The sequence below is a fragment of the Megascapheus bottae genome, chromosome 6 (genome assembly GCF_031878675.1).
Source record: "Megascapheus bottae isolate mThoBot1 chromosome 6, mThoBot2.hap1, whole genome shotgun sequence".
In the NCBI taxonomy this organism is placed as follows: Eukaryota; Metazoa; Chordata; class Mammalia; order Rodentia; family Geomyidae; genus Megascapheus; species Megascapheus bottae.
In genome coordinates, this window is record NC_143514.1 from 25,656,069 (window position 1) to 25,674,367 (window position 18,299).

Below are 18,299 nucleotides of genomic sequence, written 5' to 3' on the forward strand. Positions count from 1 at the left end.
TGATTTAAAGGGTCAGTGAGGTGCAAGATGCCATTAATATCACCTGCTGCCCAATGATTATGAACCTGAGAGAAAATGGGCCATTGCTTATGAGGCCCACTACTTCAGTGGCCTCTGCAAAATAGAAATGGAAGGAACCAATCTAAGAGGGAAATTTCCTAACGACAGAGGGAGGCAAGAATGGGAGTTGTAAGCTGGGATATTTGGCCATCTTGAGATCACTGAGATAAATAATTAAGACAAGACAGAGTGATCTGGTGGTTGCTTACAGGGAGGGAATAATCATTCCAATTATTCTTGGAACTTGAGTCAGGCAATTCGAGGTAAGGAGAAAACAGGGATTAAATAGATTGGAATCCAATTGAGTCAGTAATGCTGTCTATCCTTCTTCCTAATGACTTGAGTCGTCTGCCATCAGTCCATGCTGGTTGATTTAGTTCCTCACCAGTTCTTCCCTGGATGGTTTCAATTGCCTCCCAACTGATCTCTCTCACTAATCTCTCCTCTGTCAAATCCATCCTCCACATTTCTGCAGGAGAGTTCTTTGTACAATGATAATCAGGCATCCCCAAATCTGTTGGTTGCTGCTCTAAATCTGTTAGTGATTTCCCAGTGTTTGAAGCTAAGATTGAATGTGCAATATGAGCTGTGTGATTAATAATACTGCATTGTATTCAGGAGTTTTACTAACTGAGTAGATTGCTGCTGTTCTTGCAAGAGAGAGGAGTGGGAGAAATGAGTGTGTGAGATGATGTATATGTTTGTTTATTTCACTTTGGTGATCATTTAATATAAATATATATATATATATTTTCCTTTTTCAGTAGTACTGAGGGACTTGTGCTTATTAAGAAAGCATTCTGATGTTTTATCCCTGTCCTTAGTACTTGACATTTCAGGTACTTTTTAGATAGGGTCTCATACTATTCCCTAGGCTGTCTTTGGATTATGATCTTCTTACATTTACTGTCCAGGTAGTTGGGATTACAAGTATCTTCCACTATGCCTGATTTGCTTTTTGATATAGGTTCCTACAAACATTTCCTTACCTGGACATTGGCCTCACCTGCAATCCTCATCTCCGCTTTTCAAGTAATTGGGATTCCAATCATGCTTATCATGCCCAGTCATATATATATATATATATATATATATATATGTCTTTTTATTTAATTTTATTGTCAAAATGATGTACAGAGGAGTTATATTATATATATATATATATGGTAGTGAGTACATTTCTTGCTGAACATTGTTACCGCCTCCCCATTTATCTCCTACTTTCCCTTCCCCCATCCCTCCCTCCAAGCTGTAAAGTTCATTTCCAACATATTGTCTTGTGAGCATCACTGTTGCATCCGTTTACCCTTTGTCCTTTGTCTCATCATTTTGTCGTTGCCCTTCCCTTCCCTGACTCAGATAAATGTATACAAAATAAATGGGGTTAAAAATCAAATGCAATGACAATGGGGATAACTGTGAAAAATGGGGATAAATGGGGAAAAAAGAGAAAAAAATAACTTCACATAGTGCATTAAAAACAACAACCCTATGACATTGATCAAGATGCATTACATTCATAAACTTCTTTGTTAAATGGAAAGCCCCTATTTAAAGATAATAAGTAAATTTTAAAAGGAAAAGAAAACAAAAAATAATGTCTAAACATAGAGCTCTCCTATGACCCAGCAACTCCACTACTTGGCATTTACCCAACCATCCAGAAACAAGGGCATGCTAAATCCACTAGCACAATGATGTTCATTGCAGCACTATTTACCATAACAAAGATATGGAACCAACCTAGATGCCCCTCAGTTGATGAGTGGATCAACAAGATGTGGTATTTATACACAATGGAATTCTATGCTGCCCTCAGAAAGAACAACATCACCCCATTTGTAAGGAAATGGAAAGACTTGGAAAAAAAATCATACTAAGTGAAGTAAGCCAGACTCAAAGGAACATAGGCTCAATGGTTTCCCTCATTTGTCATAATCAGTAGAAACCTTGGGCTCTCCTAGCAGAGATTTACAATGGAGCAAAACCTAGATACATAAGGCTATACAGTATGACGCTAAATGAAAGGACCTCTAGGATATAAAAACAAAAGCCATATAATGAGTGATTGTTGCCCTTAATGTACTATGTTATCTGTCATCTCTTTTGCTGTCCCTTGGTTATCTCATATTGTTACAGTATTTCACTTTGTTATCTGATATATTGGATAAATGTGTATTTGGTTATTTGAAATTGGATAGGGAAGGGGGGAAAATAAGATGAGGGGTGGGGGTGGGAGGGAGGGAAATGGGGACCAAGACATGAGAAAAGGTATCAATGTATGTGAAGTAATGCATCTTCTATCTGGTGAATATAATGTAACCCTTCTATTAATTACAATAAAAATATATAAAAAAAGAAACACCTCCAGTTTCTGTATCTTGGAGTTTATTTCACTTAGCATAATCTTATAGGGTCATATCCACATAGCTATACATCAAATAGTTTATCTTAAATGTACAAAATAAATTTATTTTAAGAATGTTTTTTAAATTTATATCAACAAGCTAGTCATATAAACATTCTTTTAAAGAAAAACAGTTTTATACAGAAAATTAAACCATAGCCAAAGTAAGAATTCAAATCATACTAAGAAATTTCTATTCAACTTATTTTTCCCTTGATAGCATAATTGTAAAATTTGCAAGTCTTTTCTCTATTTTGGGAAATGCTATAACCAATGCTGGTATATAGGAAAAGCTACATAAGAGATACATTTTGACAGATGAAATAGATGGACTATTATTTCAAACATAGGGAGTACTTTAATTTTTACTCAGAAGTATATACATATTAATGCTGAGTTTTATATCATATTTCAAATGTCATGGTCTACCAACAAGTATTCAACTTTTATATAACAGGTTGTCCCATTCCAATTAACAACTTAACAACAAAGCAATCGTAGCTGCTTGTGCACCTGACTAAAACACAACTAGAATAACCTAAAGACAAATGAGTTTGGGTAAATATAAGCTTTGTTCTGATTTGTGAGGTTTCTGCTAATGTCTCAGATATTCAGAGCAGCCACCAATGCATTTCATTTCACACAGGCACTATGCTTTCCTATGTAAAATGTCTGTGTTCATGGTGACCTTGACTAGATTTTAAGAAGCCTAGGGACATCTGTAATCTTCAAACATTTTTGGCCCACTTATCTTCCTGAAGAAGCTTGGAAAGCCTTGTATCCTTTCCATATTTTTTTTACATTGCCACTTAGAATTTCTCATCACAAGCTTGCAAAGGGTGTGATTTCTAGCACATTGCAAAAACAACTGATTATTTTAAATGTCTCCCTATGAATCTAAGTCCTACAGTGAGTTATAATTCAATACTATCTGTTTTTAATATACATAAACCTGCTTTATAAGAAAAATCAGAAAGTTTACCTTGTTCCATTTTCCTCTGGGAATCACATTTTTACTTCATGTCTCACGCAGAATGTTATTTTTTTCATGTATTTTTATTGTAATTAACAGAAGGGTTACATTATACTCACCAGATAGAAGATGCATTACTTCACAAACATTGATACCCTTTCTCATGTCTTGGTCTCCATTACCCTCCCACCATCCCTGGCCCTTATCTTGTTTTCCTCCCTTCCCTATCCTTTCTCAAATAACCAAATAAACATACATACAATATATCAAATAACAAGGTGAAATTCTGTAACAGTATGAGATAATCAAGCAACAGCAAAAGAGATGAGAGATAACATAGTACATTAAGGACAACAATCACTCATTATATGGCTTTTGTTTCTATATCCTGGAGGTTCTTTCATTTAGCATCATACTATATGGCCTTATGTCTCTAGGTTTTGCTCTATTGTAAATCTCTGCTAGGAGAGTCCACGGTTTCTACTGATTATGACAAATGAGGGAAACCATTGAGCCTATGTTCCTTTGAGTCTGGCTTACTTCACTTAATATGATTTTTTTCTAAGTCTTCCATTTCCTTACAAATGGGGTGATTGTCATTCTTTTTGACAGCAGCATAGAATTCCATTGTGTACAAATACCATATCTTATTGATCCACTCATCAACTGAGGGGCATTTGGGTTGGTTCCATATCTTTGCTATGGTAAATAGTGCTGCAATGAACACCATTGTGCTAGTGGATTTAGTATGTCCTTGTTTCTGGATGGTTGGGTAAATGCCAAGTAGTGGAATTGCTGGGTCATAGGGGAGCTCTATGTTTAGTCTTTTGAGGAACTGCCATACTGCTTTCCATAGTGGTTGAAGGAGTTTGTACTCTCACCAATAGTGTAGTAGTGATCCCTCCTGGCCACATCCCCACCAGCATCTGTTGTTATTAGTTTTCTTGATCATGGCCATTCTAACTGGAGTGAGGTAGAATCTCAAGTTGTTTTTATTTGCATTTCTTTTATGGCCAGAGATGTTGAACATTTCTTCTTGTGTCTATAGACCATTCTTATTTCCTCTTCAGAGAAGATTCTCTTTAAGTCTTTTGCCCATCTTTTAATGGGATGGTTGTTTCTGTGGAGATTAGTTTTGGAGTGATTCAATTTTTTGAGCTGCTGATATACTTTAGATATGAGGTCTTTGTTTGTTGTATGATTAGTCCAGATCTTCTCCCACTCTGTAGTCTTTCTAGTTAGCTATGTCCTTTGCCACATAGAAGCTCTGCAGTTTAATGCAGTCCCACTTATCCAGACTTTCTTTGATTTGTTGTGTTTCTCACACAGAATGTTATTGTGTTGCATATTTTTATGCTTTTAAAGTTATTGATCACAAAATGGTAGAAAAAATGTTATTGGTCACTAGATCATTCTTTACAGTAGCTATTTTAGCTACATATTCATGTGATTTTATTTACCTATGACCCTAAGATTCTCAGTGTTAAAGTTCTCTAGGTAATATTATGATCCACTAAAACCAGTTTAACAAGAAGAGAGAGGAGAGAGGAGCACAGAGTGTTAAGAAGAAAGAGTTTTATATAGCTGGAGGCTGGTGGCTCACATCTATAATCCTAACTACTCAGGAGACTGAGATCTGAGGGTAACGATTCAATGACAGCCTGGACAGAAAAGACTGTGAAACCCTTACGTCTAATGAACCAGTAAAAGGCTGGAATAGAGGAATGGTTCAAGTCATAGAGCACTAGACGAGCATAAAAGCTAAGTAAGAGTGTGAGGCCCTGAGTTCAAGTCCTGGTAATAGAACCAAATAAATAAATATGTAAATGTAATGTATATACTACTTTGATTACACTACTTTCTTTGCAGGCATGTAACTATCCCAATGAAATATCTTTGCAGAAGTAACTTACGTTATACAAAATTTAAATAATAGAGATGATTCATGCTCTAACCAGGTGACAATTTTGCTCTCTAGTCATCACAAGTTCTTCTCTTTGTAGATGCTACTATAGATTTTCTAACATCTGGATCTGCAAGAATGGCTTTCTTTTGAGTGGAAACCTGGCAATTGTGAAGGAGGTGGTGGAAAAGAGGCCACAAGCACATTCACAGCTCTCAGGAAGACCATTGTAGGAAAATGTGTAGGGAAAGTCAAGGATATGGAATTAATTCCCCTAAAATTATCCATTCTAGGTACCACTCCAAGAAGAGTTCCGTTAATCAGAAGTCTTTAGAATAAAAATGACTAGAGAACAACAGAAGTTAAGGCAGATTGGTAATGATGGAATGGTTATGAGGAAAGCTATGCAATTCACTATTTAGATAAATTATTAAACTCTTTGTGTTTAAATTGTTATCTGGAAATACAGGGAAGAATGACCCTTATTTCACACGGTTATTAAAAGTATTAAATGGATTGATATATGAAACAGCTGAGTGCTTGACAGGTAGTGATCACTTAATAAATCATTCATGTTAATATTAGGAACTGATTTAATATGATGTAAGCCTTAATGTGATAGACAAAATAAGTTGAAGTTTGATGTACATCTTTCTTTCCTAAGCAAGCACACAAAAGCACACATTTCTATAGAAAATACATGACAGAGCCATGACTCGTGCCCAGAGTTTTTGCTGTTAGGAATACTGTAAAAAAAAAAAAAACAGTGAGTTTTAAGACTTTTTTCGTTATTAAGAGTTGACACATTAGGTAAAATTTGTAATATGCTTATGTCCAGGGGGATGAGAAGTATTCATGTTTTCTTCTCCATTTTATTTTATAGTCACAGAAATTTCCATGGTTTCCATTTATGATGCTTCCTTCAATGCCCACCCCCACACGCTTACTGCTAAATATATCAGTCCACTTTTAGCACTCAGAGGTTGAGGCCTTGCTACTGTTGCTAGAGCTGCAGACAGATCATGTTCAATGGTGTTACCTTTGTTCAATGAAAACTAGAGGATTTTTCACCCCTGATATTATTTTATCTTCCCACTATTTCTAATTATCCCCTCCTCCACATCCCATTCTAATTTTTTTTTAATTGTTAGCATGTGCAAGTTGAAAAGCAAAATAAAGAGCTTGAAAATTTTCAACTGCATAATGCCCACTTCAGGAACAGCTGCTAAGATAAAATAAATCCATGAGAGCCCAGCAACCAGAACAGGATTGCTTTTCTTCTTAAAGGGACAGGCAGATTCATACTTGACACTAGGTTTAAAGCAATTATTTAAAATCAGTACTGCAGATTAGTTAGTTGATGTTAAAGTTTTTCATTTTATGATGATTTAGTTGTATAAAGAAGCTTCAGTTCGACAAGTTGAGTTATGAGTACATCGCATCTTTTTCCTTGTCACCTTTTCCATCCTTCTCCCTGATTTTTCCCCTTCCTGTCCTTATTTTAAGTTATGTAGTTCGATTTTTCACATATTATACATTGAATATAATGACTGCCTTTGTCCACCCTTCTTCCTTCCCTTTGTGCTCCTCCCCCTTCCCTCTCCTGCCATGCTCTCCCAACATGGTTCTGCTTCTTGATAGTCATTTGAGATCAAAGTTTCCCAAACCTGATATATTTTGAGGATCTTTTACACAGTCTATATAAGATTGTAATTTATTCTAATTTGAGCAATTATTTAATGCCATCATTGATAAAGGTTTAAAAGAAAGAAATAAAATATATCAAGAAGAATGTGCTCACATTTCTTCTTCATTGACAATGTAGAAAAGATACCTTGCCTAATAAAATAAAACAAAAAATGAGACATAAAATCAAATTGAATTGCCAAATTCAGAATAAAAACACAAACTGTTTGGCTGATCACAACAACTTTAGCCTTCTGGTGTATGATTCATAGTAGAAAAATTCTTTTTTAAAATCATCTCATAAAAAATAGGAGTTTTAACTGGTGAAAGAAGGAAATTGAATATGTCAATGTAAAATCTTATAGAATGGACAATTTTTATTTTATAAAGATTACATCCATCATACAAGACAGTTGTTCCTTCCTTCCTTATTCCTCCCTATTCTCTTTCCTTCTTTGTCTCTTTCACTCCCTGTCCTTCCCCTCCCTCTCTCTTTCTTTCTTCCACCAGTGCTAGGGCTTGAATTCAGGGTTTGTATGCTGTCCATGAGCTATACATGTATATGTAGATGCATGTGTATATGTAGATGTACATATAGAGTGATTCCACAATTACCACTATGCATTTTTAGAGCTCCTCTTGGAAATTATGCCAGTTTACTATCTTTCTTAGACAATCAAACATATTTTGGTTTTTTTGACTATATCCTCCCAAATGCAATAACTTAATAGGGAAAACACAGGTTTAGCATTTTAACATTTGGCTCCAGGATGTAGTTATGAAACTTGGCTCTGAATGACTTTTGGATTGCTTCAAATGTCAGACTTATTCTTAAAGAAAGCATTCGTTTCTCCAGTGAAGTTTCACCATTTGAGCTGTATCACAGAAATATGCATACAGCCCGCTAACGTGCTCACCTTAAAATAAGAAACACTCATTTTCTGTTATAAATTTATTTATTCACCATGGTCATGAGTCTTGGACATCAGGGCCTACTGTCACTGTCACTTAGCTTTTTCATTCACAGCTGGTGCTCTACCACGTGAGCCACACTTTCAATTTCACCAAATGTTTATTGAACAGTAATTACAAAATTCTAGATGTATTAATGAACATAGCAGACCTAATCTTTTCCTGAAGAGCTCATATTCCAATGGACAGAGACAAATAAGAAATCAAATAATTAAATTATAAAGCATGGCTGAAGATTGTGTAGAACAAAGTAGGTGATGTTTGGAGAACTGGTGGGGTTTTGTTTTTTGAATTTTTATTGTAAAGGTGATGTACGCAGGGGTTACAGGTAATGAGTACATTTCTTTTTGAACAGTGTCACCTCTTCACTTGTTTTCTCCCAGGTTTTTCCCTCCCAACATCCCTCTCCCAAGTCGTATAGCTCATTTTCAAAAAAGTGTTTAATAAATATCTTTACTGAATTAGATTGCCCTTTGTCCCACCATTTTTGTGCTTCCTGATAGGGGGTTTTAATATTAACTAATGTTGTCTGGCTTGATATCATAAAGACAGTGACTGCCAGGGATTTTAGGCCTTGGTACCTCCGGACCCGCAGGAGGGATAGAGAGAACACACCCCAACCAGGACAAGCCAAGAAAGAAGAGGGCCGACTTCCCCCGCACCTGGCCCTCCCTTGCAGGAGAACAATCAGACATGTCAGGGAAACCGTCAAGACAGGAACTCCTTTATTGAGGAAGTCCATTTAGCTAACATAGGATGCAGGAGCCTATCAGCACAAAGGTGGGCAGGGCGGGGAGGTACTCTCATTGAGGATGTCCATTCAGCTAACATAGGAATCATGTGCTGTTCCAGAGGGTGGAAGGGTTTGGGGCCTATCCCAGAGGTGGCCTTACTCTAGGAGTGGGAGAGCCTGGTCCAACCAGGCAGCAGGCACCATCTCAGCCAGGCGCGGTCCCAAGACCAGGGATTGAGCACTGGGCCACGAATTAGGCCTTCTTCTACAACATAGGCTTCCATTTCCCTGATGAGACGCGCCCCACAGGTGACGTGTGAGCAGACTTGAAAGGGGCAAGGTAAATAATACAAATGTCAATGGGAGGAACGTTTAAACAGAAGGAATAGTTTATATAGAGGTCCTGGGATGGCATCTGCCCAACAACACTGAGGAACTATTATGCATGCAATACTTAGAGTAGATCTTAACTGATAGATCTGGAAGACAAGTCAGAGAAGTAAGTAGGTGGAGAGCAGGTCATAAGAGCCTTATAATGCTCACTTCAGCAGCATATGTAGTAAAATTGGAATGATACAGAGACAATTAAGCATGGCCCCTGTGCAAGGATAATATTCGAGTTTGTGAAGCATTCCATATTTTTATCTGAATTAGGGAAGGAAAGGGGAACAACAAAATGACGAGACAAAGGACAAAGGGAGAACCAATGCAACAGTGATATTCACTGTTGGAAATGAACTTTATAACTTAGGAGGGGGATGGGGCAGGAGGGAAAGTGGGAGAAAAATGTGGACAATGATGTTCTACAAGAAATGAACTCATTATCTCATCACATTTGTAACTGTAACTCCTCTGTACATCACCTTGAATTAAACAAAGAACCTTGTAGCTGGCAAGAATTTTGGCTTTAATACAAAAGATGCAAAGATGTGACATGAATGGATTATGTTTTATAAGAATTTCCACATTCCCTTAGACTATAGAAGAACAATTTTGATATTCTGAAAAACTACCACAAATTTTCTAGTCATATCTCCTTAATTTTACTGAAGGAAAAGCAAACAAAGCTGAAAAGAAAAATACCTGATCCAGGCTGGGAGTTTGGCCTAGTGGTAGAGAGCTTGCCTAGATTGGGGTTTGATTCCTCTGTACCACGTACATAGAAAAGGCCAGAAGTGGTGCAGTGGCTCAAGTGTTAGAGTTCTAGGTTTGAGAAAGTCCAAGGACAGTGTCCAGGCCCTGAGCTCAAGATCCAGGACCGGCAAAAAAAGAAAAAAGAAAACACCTGATCCTTTTTCTTATCATAGCAAATTATTCTCAAGCCCAATATCTTTCAGTCCTGGGCTAAAAGTGTTCTTAAGAGTTTTAGCCAAACTATTTACCTGATCCTGTGTATCAATCAGGATCTCCTTAGCAACAAGTAACTGACTACCTGACCACCAAAAGGCTTGAGCCATAGGCCATTTAGTGTTTCAGGGGTTGAGCAGTCTGGAGATAGGCAGAGCCAGTAAAGGTTAATTTAGTTTCTTGGTCAGTGACATTTGGATTTTGGGATACCTTTTCTGTGTTTATTTTCCCTGCTTTTCTCTCATGGCTTAGGGAAATGTACCACAATGACTCCAAATATGTGCTGTTTAACAGAGGAGGGCCAAGGTCATAAGTTAAGGGAAGGCAGGATACAACCCTTCCCTTGAAGCTTTCCCCTTACCACTTCCTATATGTACTGACCAGAACTATGTTACATATTCAGTCCTGCCCCTCAACTAGTCCCCAGAAGAGAGAGACAGGTAGATTTAGAAAAGTGGTTTTCAAAGTATGGTCTAGGGGACCCTTGGGCAGGGGTCTGCAGGATCAACAGGGTCAAAACTAGTTTATTATAATACAAGGATGTTATTTGACTTGCTCACTCTCATTCTCTTATGAGTGAACAATGGGGTTTTCCAGAAATATCACCACAGACTGAATATAGAATTATGTCCTTTTTGTTTTTAATACCATTCTTTTTATTAATGTTTTGGCAATCTTTTTTATTAAATTTTACTTTTTAATCACTAATTTTTGTTTTAAGTTGTACAAAGGCTTTTCAGTGTTTAATTTCTAGTATAGTAAATATCAATAGTTATAACCACACAAAGAAATGTTCTTTGGGGTCCTCAGTAATTGTTCTTGTGTGGAAAGTGGTTAGACAAGTCTGACTCAGGCCCAGCTTTCCAGTGCTCGCCCAAGATCCAGCCGAGGTCGCAAAAGGATATGTCAGACTTTGCTCAATAAATGGATTTATTTACCTAATCATGGAATAAGAAGGTGAAATGGTCAAAATGCAGTCTTAAGCACTAGTTCAAAAAACAGCTGTCAATAGATATAGATATAGATATGGGAAGTGGTGTGATATCTGGGATGGTTTCCTAACCGCAGGAAACAAGATAGTCATTGACTCTAACTGGATTTTTGTTTTCTAGCTTCTGCCCTGTGCCAAAAGTATCCTTACAAGGCAGGTAAAGATCTTAATTGGCTATCATTTACCAGGGCCCAACATGTCTCCTCTGGCAAAGAGGGTTTCTTTGGGCTGAAGTTATCAACATGGCCTGCTTTCTTCCGTCTTCCATCCAGAACTGGGTATATGGACGATTACACTGGGAGGGAACGAAGTTCGCCCCTGTCGTTTTTTGGAGTATTTCTACTTCTTGCATACTGTTCGCAAAAATGCCCTCAGAAGCCTCCTTTCGAAGCCAAGCCTCCTTTCTCCTGAGTAAACCCCTGGGCTACCCTTTGTCCCTACAGAGCTCATCTGTGTGTGTACACCCCAAGGCATATGCTTGTGATTTCTCCAGCCCTTTCCTTCCTCGGGGGAATTTTAGGGTGACAAGAGAAAGGGCCACCTGCGGTAAAGACATACATTGCCTTTGCACATTTTGTCGACTTAGGGGTTGGGGGGGCAGGGCGCCTTTGCCAGCCCTTCTAGTTCACAAGTGCCATTTCTCAGTCTCCGCCTTGGTCGGTCTTCTCCCAAGGTCCGTCTCTGGGCCCTCATTTTAGTTGTTAACTTTCTACGAGTTGGCTTGTTTTGCTCGCACGCGATTCCCAAGGCTTTAACCTCCTTTCCCTGGGGCCTGACCTAATTCTGGGCGCCGGCTCTTGGGCTGCTGTTAGGCTGATTTCTCCACTTCGGAAAACGCACGCGGCTCTCTTCTGGGAGCTTCAGATGGGCCGCGAGGATGGGTGTCGGGGTTCCGTGGACATTCTGAAAACGTGTTCTAAATCGGCCCGGGGGACCTCCCCTCCCCCCCACCCCGGGGCGCGGGACCTGGAACGCGCAGGGCGTGGGGAGGGGCGGCAGGGCAGGGCCGGGCCCGCAGGGCAGAGCGGGGCCCGGGCGGGTGAGTCCCCGGGCGTAACAGGTGCCTGGGACGCAGCTGCGCCGCCGGGGATGCGAGGATAAGGTTTTCTTTTTCTCCGGGTTTTTTGGAGGTGAGGAGGAGGCTCCCGACCCCCTCCCTCCCCGCCCCCAACACACACCTAGCCAATACAGGCCGTGATTGTTCATCACTTAGCAACGCGCTCAGCCAATCGCAGGCGTCCGAGCCCTCGGCTCCGGCGCAAGGGGGCGGGGTGGGAACCTGGGAGCCCGGCGGCGAGGGGCGGAGCGCAGCCGGCCGGGGGGCGGGGAGGGCGGGAGCCCGCCGCGGAGGAGGGGCGGCCGGCTCGAGCCGCTGCGTCCCGGCGCGCCGGTGCGGGGGCCCGCGGGGCTAGGACGCTGCTAACCGTGAGTCCCCGGCTGCTCCCGGGGACCGTGACGGTGAGTAGGTCGCCCGCGGTGGGGATTGTGACGCGCCGGGCCCCCGCGGAGCGCCGAGCCGGCGGGGCTGGGGTCGATCGCGGGCGGCCGGGCGGGCCGCCGGGGTGGGAGCCGCGGGGGTGGGGGGACGGGCGGGCGTGGAGGTGCGCTGCGGCACCTGGCTGGGCGCCCCGGTTCTCGGCCTGAGGCTCGGCGTGGCGGCCGTTGGGGCCGTTGGAGAGGCGCTGACGAGCGTTGGGCTCCGGTTGCTCCTGGAAGGTAAGTGTCCGCCCGGGGAACCGCACCTGATGCGGGGCGCAGCCGCCGAGCTCCAGTCCGGGAGTGTCAGACCTTCTCCGGGGATGGAAGCGAGGTGGCTCCGGGCAGGGGCGGAGGGGCGACGCGGAGCCGTGCGGGAGGCTGGGGAGGCTCCCGAGAGGCGGCCGGGCCACGCGGGGTTGGCGATTCCCAGTGCCGGCTGCAGTAAAAAACCGAGTTCCTGGGTGCACGGGTCGCGCTCTGGTGAAGTCTGGGGAAGCACTTACATCATCGTAACAGACAGGCTTGGCTGAGGAATGTTTTCGGCCTGGAAAATTTTTCACTTAGGAGCAGTAAAACGAATTGTGAGCGCCCAGCACCCTTGCCAAACTCGTACTGTTTGCCCAGTCATGCATGTCATCTTTAGAATCGCCTAAATAATTGGTTCTCAGCACAGATTGGGCAATCTTTATATTCACAACCCCGCTTAGGTTCTGAATGCTAAACTCACCAGTAGTGCTGATCCTGTTGGTGACACAGGACTGCTTCCTCTCCTGATCCCCATGATGCGTGGGTGGTTAGAAGACATTCCTAAATGGGGCAGTGCAGAAGCCTAAGGGTGAGAGCTTCTTGGATATGGAAATTGATTTAGAGTCTGGGTCTAGAATTGGCTGAAAATGGACAGTGCCACGAAATCCCTCAGGGTTCTGGAGAGACTGGAAATGGTAGAAAAATTTATTTGACCCTGAAACAGAAAGGCCTGTATGGCTCCCCCTCCATTTACATACCTAAATAATATTTGAAAAGAGAGAAAAGAAATGTCTTTAAAGTTTAGATCAAAACTGACTCTGATGCAGCCCACAGAACTTAAGACATCGCAGCTCTTACTCCTGAACGCTCAACCTGAGGGTCTAAAGCTAAACAGGAAAAGCTAATGTATAATTTGATTCTATGTTGTGATTACTGTCCATAGTAGTTGCTCAAACAAAATGGTTCTTTGTGAAAAGGACCAGGGCTTTTTTGGTAACAAGCTGGGCCTCTTCAGCCAAGTCATCTTATACCCTTCCTTCCCCGCTCATTCCCCATCTGTACAGTGAAGATAATAAAGCCCTAGGATTAAATGACATGGGTAAAGCAGCTTGAAGATAACTGCAAAGACTGGGCTATTCTAGGATGAAATGCGAAGATCTCTTATAACACATTGTGTCTTGTGACAAGACTTGTTAAGCTATTACTTTCTGAACAGACTGAGGCCAATATGTGTAGAACTGAAATGGTTTAACTGTTTAGATTATCAAAGGCTTAAATTCAGAACAAAGTCAGGTTATATAGCTAGAGCTGTCCTAAATCCCTGCATATGCTTTCTTTGGCTAAAATGGCTATGACATGGGTCTCAGAAAAAGTAGACATTTGAGCGGTATAGCTCATACCTGTAATTCTAGGTGACTCAAGAGGCTGAGACCTGAGGATCCCAGTTCAAATCCTATCAGGGCAGAAATCTACTAGACTTATTTCCAAGTGCAACTATGTGGTTTAAGTGGTATAATTGCCAGCCTCGAGCAAAAGGGCTGTGGAGCAGTGCTCAGACCCTGAGTTCAAGACCCATTATTGGGACAGAAAAAAAAGTACACATTTGAGTTCCCAGCCCCTCCCTCCCCCTTAAATGTTGTGTGATTAGAATTTATTTCACATACTTAAATCGGAGCAATAAACTGTGTCTGCTTGCTCGCATCTGTAATCCCAGCTACTTGGGAAACTGAAGCAGGGTACCTTGTGCTTAGAAGAGCGCCCTGGGCAACAGACTTTCCAACTGGAGATGTTCCAAAGCTTTTAAATGGTATTTTCTGTTTTATGATAGCTGTGAACATGGCTTATTGGTTTGTCTATTTGCTCATGCCACAAAAGAGATTTTGAGCATGGGTCTGTTTGGTTTCTTTGGTAATGGAATTGGTAAGTGGATGGGATGGAATAGAATAAATACCCATTATTAGTAATAGGAAACAGGCTGTAATCACACCTTCTGGGGAAGGTCAATAGTTTGTATAGCATATATGCAGATTTACTGGGTTTTTTGTTAGTATTTTTTCCTTCATTAAAGACTAAGATTTTTTTGGGGGGGGGGGCGGGAGTTTGGCCTAGTGGTTAAAGTGCTTGCCTAGCATGCACGAAGACCCGGGTTCGATTCCTCAGTACCACATATATAGAAAAAGCTAGAAGTGGTGCTGAGGCTCAAGTGGTAGAGCTCTAGCCTTGAGAAAGTCCAAGGACAGTGATCAGGCCCTGAGCTCAAGCCCAGGACTGGCAAAACAAAAAAAAAAAAACAAAAAAAACAAAAAAAAAAACACTAAGATTTTTTTTTTTTTTGCCAGACCTACAGATAAAAAGATGAGTGCAGCCTTGAATTTATATTTAGGAAATGTATTGTTCAGCTGCTTCTTGACAGGATTTCCCTGAGCAGCTGATGCCTTCTGCAGCAGCCCCAGATGAAGGGATTGCAGGTGGTGGCAGTGTGTGGCGGTGGAGTTGAGTTGAGGCTGGTGGTCGTTGTGTTAAGGTTCAGGGGCAATGCTGTGAATTTTGGCAGGTGGTGAGCAACCCACGTGAGGTTTCATTTAGAGGAATTACATTTACATTTTGCTTGAGGAGAGTCTCTCTGCCAAAAGTGTTTTGAACATAGACAGTCCAGGAATCCAGGTACTAATAAAGCAAATATGCACACACACAGCTAGTCCCGAGGGATGAACTCAGGGCCTGTGCACTGTCCTTGTGCTTCTTTTTGCTCAAGGCTAGCATAGTCCATCTTTTTCTGAGTAGTTTATTGAAGATTAGAGTCTCAGAGACTTTCTTGCCATGCCTGGTTTTGAGCTGCGATCCTCAGATCTCAGTCTTTGGAGTCATTACGATTACAAGCATGAGCCACTAGCACCCAGCAGACTTGAAAGATATTTTACTGAAACCTTCAGAAACATTAAAAAAGGCCAAATAATCAGACCAGGGGATTGGGTATTCATTAAGGTACAGTTCCATTCAGTTACAGTATAGTGAAGAATCTCAGTGCTATGAAAAAGCAGAAAAATGGGGGAGGGGAGTGCATGTGAATGTGTGCTGTAGTACACAGACCTGAATTCTAGCTCTTGCTTGCCTATTTCATTCTAGTTGGTGCTCTAGCATTTGAACCACACTTCCTCTCTGTAGCTTTTTGTTGCTAAGTTGGAAATTGGACTCTTGTGCACAACAGCCCTGGCTAGCTTTTAACTTTGATCCTCAGACCCAGGCCTCCTGAGTAGCTGGGATTATAGGCATGAGCCATCTGCACCAGGCCAAAGATAGGATAATTAGCTGAGTTTTTGTTTATTTATGTTCATAGATAGATGCCCAGTCTTTTCCCATAACAAAATAGGGCTATATCTAGTTCCTAGAGCCATTTAAAGGATTAGGTGACATCCTGTGGGAGCCAAAGCTGGCATTTAGTATGTGCTCTGAGTTTATTTTCTTGCTTACTACAGTCACCTAATAAGCTAGTGCGTGGGTTCTTAACTACCTTGTATACTTGGGAATATGGCTTCAAGGAGACTACTGTTGAAGAAAAATGGTAAATACTTGGGATTAATAGAGTTCAGTACTCGGAACTTACTCAAGGTTACCTACATTACATGTAGGTAGGACTGAGCATTCCATATCATGAAACCTTGTGGATTAACTGTGTTAGTGTCACAAAATTGCTATTGTCCACATAAATACCACTCTCTGCAAATAGCTTTTTATCTTGAATACTTTGGAAGCTTGGCTTATTTTTCCCATAACTCTTATCCAACTTCTCCAAAGACATGCTGCCTTTCAACAAATATAAAGTGTTACATAAATTAAGCACATTAACTTTCACCTTGCTTTTGAGTACCATTTGCATTTTTTTTTATGCCAGTCCTGGGTTTGCGCTCAGGGCCTGAGCACTGTCCTTGGATGCTCTCAAGGCTAGAGCTCTACCACTTGAGCCTCAGCATCACTTCTGGCTTTTTTCTATGTATGTGGTATCAAGGAATCAAACCTGGATCTTTTACATGCTAGGCAAGCACTCTACCAAACTCTCAGCCCTTATTTGCATTTTTGGAGATATAGTCTTTTTGGACTTTTGCTGACTTTGAACCGTGATTTTGCTTCCAATGAGGATCCTCGGATCAGCCTCCTGAGTAGTAACTAGGATTATAGACATGAGCCAATGGTACCGAACATGTAACTTCTTGCTCCCTTGATATACTAAAAAGAGGGCAGTTTTCTGATGACAAATTTTGGCTAGAAGCCTTATTGAGATTGTTTCCTGTAATCCAGTGGTGTATATACATATGAAATATTTCACCACATTTTTGTCTTCATACTACACCCAGTCAGAAGACATGACTGAAGTCTGTCCTTAAAGAGTAGTAGTGGAGATTCCATCCTGAGCCTCTCACTACAGGAGAGATGGTTGAGTGGTCTCCAGTCTGAGGTAGGGCCGGACTCTTGGCTCTGTTTCTTGTTAGCTCTGTGATCTTAGGCACATGACCTAACCTCTCTGCCTCAGTGTTTTTAAATCTGTGAAAGAATTAGTGGCATGATAACACAGTCATTAGGAGATTTGACTAAAGATTTAGAAACATTGTAAATAGGCACTTCTAAACAGCAATGTCTGGCACATGTTTCTCCATCAGTCTCAGGTGGACATTACTTAATTTTCATTTACTGTCTTATTAAATATCTACATAAACCTTAAGAAGTAGGTATTCCAGGAAGTGGTACAGTGGCTCAAGTGGTAGAATACCAGCCTTGCGCTGAAGAACTCAGGGACAACACCTAGGCCCAAAGTTCATGCCCCATGACAGATGACAAAAAAAAAAAAAAAGGTATTCCATCCCTATTCTGTAAAGGAAACTATCTGAAACTGGTCTTGAGAAGTAAGGGAAGGCAGTCACATGCCACTCCATTGTGATCCTTCACTGTCTTTCTAATTGCCAGAACATCAGCAAGAAAGCTAATTAATAGGCTAATACTGGCTAATATAAATTTTAGAGTTTTGTCCATTTTGGTATATATTAAAATTTTACTTAGGAAGACCTTACTTCTGGAAAATAGCGATACTATTATGCTACATTAGTGAAATAATTTAGATACTAAATTTGTGAAAAGCAGATTTTCTAAGAGTTTGAATTTAGTCATTCTATGAGAATACAAACAGTGAGTTTTAAGTAGCACAGGCATTTATAATGGAATTAAACGATAGTCTCAATATTAATTATATTTAGTTTTTGAGAGTAACATTTAAAGTATGCCAGTAGCGGATTTTCTTTTTTGCTAGTACCAGAAATTATACCTGGAACTTTGTGCTGATAAATGAATGTGTGTGTGTGTGTGTGTGTGTGTGTGTGTGTGTGTGTGTGTGTGTGTGTGTCTGTGTTGGTTTGAGGGCTTGAACCCAGGGCCTTGCTGATATTCTTGCTTAGCTATTTTGTCCATAGCTGGCCTCTACCTATCAATTAAGCCACTCCTATCATTCTAGGG

The 18,299-nt window shown here is 40.9% G+C and overlaps 1 protein-coding gene and 1 non-coding gene across 4 annotated transcripts in view; both read left to right on the forward strand.

The window, feature by feature from the left end:
- The first annotated feature begins 9,269 nt into the window (after positions 1-9,269).
- Positions 9,270-9,377, forward strand: LOC150061573 (U6 spliceosomal RNA). Its single transcript, XR_016536094.1, has one exon. It is a non-coding gene; the product is annotated as a U6 spliceosomal RNA (small nuclear RNA).
- A 2,725-nt stretch (positions 9,378-12,102) lies between these two features.
- Ssx2ip (SSX family member 2 interacting protein) overlaps positions 12,103-18,299 on the forward strand; it is a 32,673-nt gene continuing 26,476 nt past the window's right edge. Inside the window, exon 1 of one of the 3 annotated variants that reach the window (XM_090334506.1) lies at positions 12,103-12,202. The gene's annotated coding sequence lies outside the window, so the exon portion shown is untranslated. Of the gene's footprint in view, positions 12,203-12,434; positions 12,531-18,299 lie in introns of those variants that run through there. The other 2 variants (XM_090334507.1, XM_090334505.1) reach the window with 2 other exon arrangements.